A 7,482-nucleotide genomic window follows, 5' to 3' on the forward strand; every position below is an offset into this window, starting at 1 on the left:
CCGCCCAAGGACATCTGCAACACCAGGGGGCTTGCAGGTGCGTTGCCGGCCTTTAAGGAAGGAGTAGGCTCTTTTCTTGAATGTTGTATCGGTTCGGAAAAACCACCGGCGAAAGCTGGTTCCACAAAGTGGTTGTGCGAGGCATCCTTATTTGTACATCGTTAATACCTTAATTTTAATAATTCTTATATTCTTTCCCGTAGTGTATAATTATTTGATCTTATTTCTTTAGTATGTAACAATATTATTCACTTCAAATAAACTAGAGATGTAACATGAAGCTATGAATTATTATAAAGTAATTACTCACACGAGTTTCTTGATTACCTGTTCATAATTTTGCCTCATAGACTCGGGGTTTTACCGGAGCAGACAACACAATGTAATGCTTATCGTTTCAATTCCTGTAATGCATCAATATAAAAATATACTCTATTCAAGTACTCTCTTCTCTTCACTGAGGTACTCTTTGTTATAAATCATTACTATAATAATAAGTTCGTGATGAAGATTTGTCTTAATTAAATTACCAGAAAATTACTTACTTGGTGGTAGCGCTTTGTGCAAACCCGTCTGGGTAGGTACCACCCACTCATCAGATATTCTACCGCTAAACAACAGTACGCAGTATTGTTTTTTTCCGATTTGAAGGGTGAGTGAGCCAGTGTAACTACAGGCACAAGAGACATAGCATCTTAGTTCCCAAGGTTGGTGGCGCATTGACGATGTTAGGAATAGTTAATATTTCTTACAGCGTCATTGTATATGGGTGATGATGACCACTTATCATCAGGTTCGCTAACCTATTTCATAAAATAAATAAATAAATAAACATTAGTGGAATTTGAACCCACAATCATTAGTTAGTGACATTTAAAAAATAAATTAATATATTTTACGTACCCAACTACATCAATGAATGATCAATAAAACTAATTTATATTATTAAGTCTATATATTATGTTAAAGAAAGAAATGATAATATTAATATGTATTAAAAAAATGATTACATTGACTCATAGACATGATCTGTTAGAGTTATATAAATATAATGAAACGACACAAAATCCTACGTCGATTTAATATAAGATAATAATGTAATATTTAATATAATATACAATTTTTCGAAATCCTTTGGTCGTTCTTTTTTTATTTAATGCCAAGCGAAGTGCACAAAAAAATATCTTTCAAATCCATGACAAAACCGCCATTTCAGACACAAAGTATTAACGAAATAGGTCATTATTATTAATTAAAATAAAAGTAATTAAAGATGTAACGAATAACGAAGCTAGACAATTAAGTATTAATATCTACGAAAAAATGTATATCATTAGTATTCATTTAATGTAATAATTAATAATAAAAATAACAACACAAAAAAACCGTTTCGTCCTACGAATCTCTTCGAGAACCCAATTTATTTATATTATGCCTTGAGGCAATATTGCTTATGAACAAATCTTAATTTGTTATATCAGTCTTCTTATGAATAACTAAGAAAAAAATAATCTAAAAGAATATTAAACACTAATTATCAAACGCGGCTTGTTGTCCTACACCAATCCACCAATCAAATGTTTTCCTACACCTCCGAGCACGAGATGAATTACAAATATAAATTAAGCACACACAAAGTAATCAGTGCACACAAACACAGAGTACTTAGTGGTGCTTACCTGGTTTTGAACCCGAAATCATCGGTTAAGATGCATGCGTTCTAACCGCTGGGCCATCTTTGTTCATTAAAAAGATGATAGCGGTAAGTGATTTGTAAGCTATCATTATTATCTCAAATATTATTATAATAATCGCATACACGTTGTCAATGTAAGGGAAAGGTCACGGGATACCTAACGTCTGACCTTGTCCGAAACAACGACCCCTGGAGGGACGCCATGAGCAGAAACTACTTTAATGATATGTTGATGTTTAAGAATTCTTTACAAAATAAATTAAATTGTCTGTTTGTGACGACCAATATAAATATTGTTTTTATTTTTGTCTGTCTGTCCGTTTTTAAAAATTGAATTATTGTAGGACCTCATATGTACCCAATGGCCGTTCGAGCAGAGTGGTGACATACCCTCCAAACTTCCTCCTCACGAGGAGAGGAGGCCATTTCACACTACACTAAAATTTTGTTTACACAATATATGTATATATATATATATATATATATATATTTTAGTGTAGTATAGTATTATAGTAGTGTGTACAAAATTTTAATAGTGTAGTGTGAAAAGGCCTCCTCACGAGGAGAGGAGGCCTTTTCACACTTTGAATATATATAACGCTTAACCCTGCCTGTCCCTATGTATGCTTAGATCTTTAAAATTTCCCAACGAAATTTGATGCGGTTTTTTTAATAGATTGATTGATTCAATAGAAAGGTTTATTTGTATAATACATGCACAATGTAATAGAGTAATGCTGATCATTGGAGGTTTTAAAATGGTATCATAAATACTTTTAGTATATTTAGTATCAGTATTGCACCCGTGCAAAGTCGGGGTGGGTCACAAATAGATAATAAGTCAGATTTAATCATTATTAAAAGTAAGAACAGAACAAAACAGCCCCTTACAATTTATACTACCGACCTTTACATAGTAACTACCTCATATAATAGATAGTTACGTGTAAAACCAAATACTTATTCATAAACACCTATTTCATACATTTATTCTAAGACATCAATAGGAAAACATTGCGTAATAACAATTTTCCAAATGTAATTTCCTTCAGTGGAGGAAAATACGCCAGAAAATACGAGTACACGTAACTTGACCTCCAGTATCAATGGAAGAAAATGATACGTTAAACATTAATTACTAATTAATTGTTTCGTGGTAGTTTGTTTAGCTTGTAAAGACGTATTTCCCTGGGTTCGAGCCCCGGGTCAGGTCAATAAAAGATATGATATTTCTTATGAGGTTATTGCTCCGAGGAAAATTTTAAGTCGTTCGTTATGCTCTATAACGGCTATTCCCTTCCCTTTCTACAGTATGGCAGTGAAGATATGCACCTTTTACTTGGTGATAGCGTGTTGTTCCAGCTCGTCTGGGTAGGTATCACCCATTATCATCATCAGCAGTAGCAGAGCAGCCCATATTTGTCCACTTCTGTACCTCTCAGATGCACGCCACTGTGGACTTTCTTCGTCTATCAGCCCCTCATCAAATATTCTTCCGCCGAACACTAATTTAAATGTGTTCCGATTAAAGGTGTAAGTAAGCTATTTATTACAGCGGTAGTGTCAGTGGTGAGCACTTACCATAAGGCCCATTTTTCTTCCCAAATGTTATAAAATACCTTTTTAGGAACTCCCTTGTAAACTCCCTTGGTAAATTCAACGGAAATCATCAATTATTTTTATTAATGAGTGCCGTCATGTATTTTGGCCGTCTAACAATATCCGATATCAAATGTATTGGCATCGTTAACAAAATGTACTTATTTATTAAAATACAATTTTATAATTGATTCGCAGGAATTAATAAGTATAATTATTGATAATTGATTAATATTAGTTCGTTAGCATATTATTACAATTAACCAAAAAAAGAAGATTGACTTTTATTTTTTTTTACCGTTCCGTAATCGTAACCGCTCCGGTTTCGCACGGGTGCAATACTGATACTAAACAAACTAAAAATTTTTTACAACAACAAATTAGAAACTTCTAAAATAATAATCTTTTTTTTACTCTATTGTCTATATATTATATACAAAAACCTTAAATAAAATCTTAAAAAATATCAAATTCCGTTGCGTAATTTTAAAGATCTAAGCATACATAGGGACAGACAGCGACAAGGGACTTTGATTTATATGTAATGATGATAATGTTGATAATGCAGATCTTTTCTATGGTGTTGACGTATGGAGTTCTTATGTGTGGAGCCGATGCAAATTGAAAAATCGCGTATAGTACAACACAGTTTAAATTTAGCATTGACAAATTTAAAAAAAAACAATAAATCATCAATATGTGAAATAACAAATGATTACGTTTGCATAGAGCTCTTTTTAAAACAAAAAAATATATAGATTTTGAATACGCATTTAATTCGGATGTGATCGGTTATACGAATTTTGCCGAATGTACATCAAAGCTGTATAGAAATATAACTCTTTAAAAATTGCATTGTTATTGGAAATGAACTATCATGTAAAATTCTCATTCCTTAAGATTCTTATTTAGTTTGCAAGATCTGGCTAGTAGTTACTCTTATTGGACATTGTGAAGTTAACATCAAAACATGAAGTTTTTTATAAGACTTACTTGGTGGTAGGGCTTTGTGCAAGCCCGTCTGTGTAGGTACCACCCACTCACCAGTTATTCTACCGCCAAATAACAGTACTCAGTATCGTTGTGGTCCGGTTTGAAGGATGAGTGAGCCAGTGTAACAAAAGTGTAAAGAGTGCCTGTAGGCACAAGGGACATAACATCTTAGTTCCGAAGGTTGGTGGCACATTGACGATGTAAGGAATAGTTAATATTTCTTACAGCGTCATTATCTATGGGTGATGCTGACCACTTACCATCAGGTGGCTCATATGCTCGTTCGCCAACCAATACCATAAAGAAAAGAAACGCCATACATTACTTAAAAGCATTTCGTTAATAAAGCTATAACTCAATAATAGTAAATTATCATAAATATTCGTTAAAAAAATGCCCAAAGGAACATGCTAAACGATTTATGCTAAAAAAATTAAAACGTTGAATAAGAAATAAATATAAATCCTAACAATCAAGCTTATGGACGTTGTTGGTTAGTTTTTGTTTCTCAGTTCAATCAACGTAGTGAACCGGTCCCGGCGTCGATAAACACTTAACACGTTTTTTGTGAACAAACCGGTCAAAGCTTGCCGATATTGAAGGAGCTAAGTGTATCAAATGGAATAAATATTACAATATGCTATCTGCGGGATTGAGTTTATTCAATAACATTATTTAAAAAAAACTGTCATTTAATTTGTGGTTGAAACAATTAGGTATAACTTAATACTAATAATTCCTGTAAAATATTGTCTCGTATCTCACTTTTGTTTGATACGGCCTGGCCTCGTATTACATGGTATTAAAACAAATGTATGGAAATTATACATGTAATAAAAATTGAAGTGTCAAATACATATATATGTTTACACGGTAAATAATATACCAAAATAACATTTTTTCAATTTCTGTTCGGAAAGACTGTCCCATCAAATTCGGTCGAATTTGATGGGACATTCACTCAGCAGAAAGCAAAAAGCAGAAAGCTCGTGTAATAAGGAGTGTCTTAGGCTACAACCATAACTTTTTCGTTAAATTTTGTCGCGCGCGAAGTCGTGGGCACAGCTAGTCTATTTTATTTTAAATGTGAAAGTAGTACTGTTTCTCTACCTGTCAAACGACCACCGAATTTGATAAAATTTGGTGTGAAGCTAACTTAAACTTTAAGAAAGGACATAGGTTACGTTTTTTGCTTAACACATGACAACCAACTCCCAAATCGTGAGCAAAGCCGCAGGTGACAGCTAGTATATTATAAAAAGCATGCCATGAACAGCGAGAACCGGTGACGCGAACCGCGAAGGATGCCCACGGCCGTCTGGCGACGCGACGGGAACACGCGTTGGAAACAAATAGCATTGGATTAATCACTACGGACACGTACTATTAAAGAGCATTGTTTAAGAACAAACTCGTTTAGCTCTAAGTAACAGCCTGTAAATTCCCACTGCTGGGCTAAAGGCCTCCTCTCCCTTTGAGGAGAAGGTTTTGGAACATATTCCACCACGCTGTTCCAATGCGGGTTGGTGGAATACACATGTGGCAGAATTTCTATGAAATTTGTCACATCCAGGTTTCCTCACGATGTTTTGAACCTGCAATCATCGGTTAAGATGCACACGTTCTAACCACTGGGCCATCTCGACTCTTCGTTTAGGTCTAATAATACTAATAATTAATACTGGACGTCAAAACTTTGCTTCTGGAAAACTAGTCAAGCCAGATTTGAATGTCTTTTAAATCTGCCAAACATTGAAAATAATGGATTTAACTTAGGCGTTCATAGATTACCGCGAACATATACACAGACAGAAATTGTGGAGACAGAGGGACATGTTTCTCTAATTAGTATGAAGAAATAAAAAAGTATGTGTAATACAATAATTACTGCTCCGAGCGATGCCGGTCTTCCCAGTGCTATTAATACTTCACCTTTACGACATTTTTATTGCAAGTTCTTTTAGATAAATTTTATTATCTCTAAAACCTACAACTACGTATTCAACTGCAATAAGTATCGAATGTTTTAAAATAGACACAGCCTACTCTGATGAGTGCTGCGATGAACGAAACCTTCGAAGCTTAAATTTTTAGATAAATAAATACATATAAATATGAGACAACATCACATACATTACTCTGATCCCAAAGTAAGTAGCTAAAGCACTTGTGTTATGGAAAATCAAGTAAGGACGGTACCACAAACACCCAGAACCAAGATAACATATGTATAATACAAATGTTAATTTAAAATGTTATATTGTATGAAGCAATCTTGACTTCAAAGAAAGTACATTACTTTTTGTCTAATACATGATAACCAAAACCCTAAAACGCAAGCAAAGCCGCGGGCATCAACTAATATATTACTAATCAGCAACCACTTGATAGTTTTTTGTAAACTAAATATTATATTAGGATAATCGTACGGCCTTAAGTGATACAGGTTTATACAAAAAAACGTAAGTATAATGTACATTACTTTGAGGATTACGCTACTTAACATATGTACGTTCGCAAATACCGAACCTGTTACTTCACTTTAGTTAAAAAAAACGCTAAGCAAATAACAAGCCATAGACAAATACAATCGTATTACACGCAACTGTCATTAATACAAGTGTTATTTTTCTAATTGTATAAATGATTAAACTCGACAATCAAAATATGATAATTAAAATTTTTGGATACAATTATAATATTTGTCTTATAATGTAATAAAATAAATTTTAATTATTTTTACAATTTATGGAAAATATATTTTGTAATCTTCAAACCCTACATGGCAGCAGGTGGCCTATATGGCAGTATACATATATGTAGACTGCCATATAGGCCACCTTATGAAAAATGATCACCACTGTGGAACACCCAGGTACACAACGCCGCTGTAAGAACTTACTAACTTCAGACCATCTCTTAAATCGTCAGAATATCACTGACCTTGAGAAATTAAACATGATATCGCCTATGATACATAGGTATCAAAACAAACACAAAATACCAAGAAGCAGTAGATTATTTCATGGAGAGATGGTACCATGTGTGTATTTTATGATAATCAAAGATATTCAAAAGATAAAGTCATCACAATATCAGGGAGTTCAAAATGTGTTGATAACATGTAAAATTATAATAAAATCATTGAAAAAGTAAAAAATAATAATATGTACATGTACACAGCTGGGCAAAGA

The sequence above is a fragment of the Vanessa cardui genome, chromosome 6 (assembly GCF_905220365.1).
Source record: "Vanessa cardui chromosome 6, ilVanCard2.1, whole genome shotgun sequence".
In the NCBI taxonomy this organism is placed as follows: Eukaryota; Metazoa; Arthropoda; class Insecta; order Lepidoptera; family Nymphalidae; genus Vanessa; species Vanessa cardui.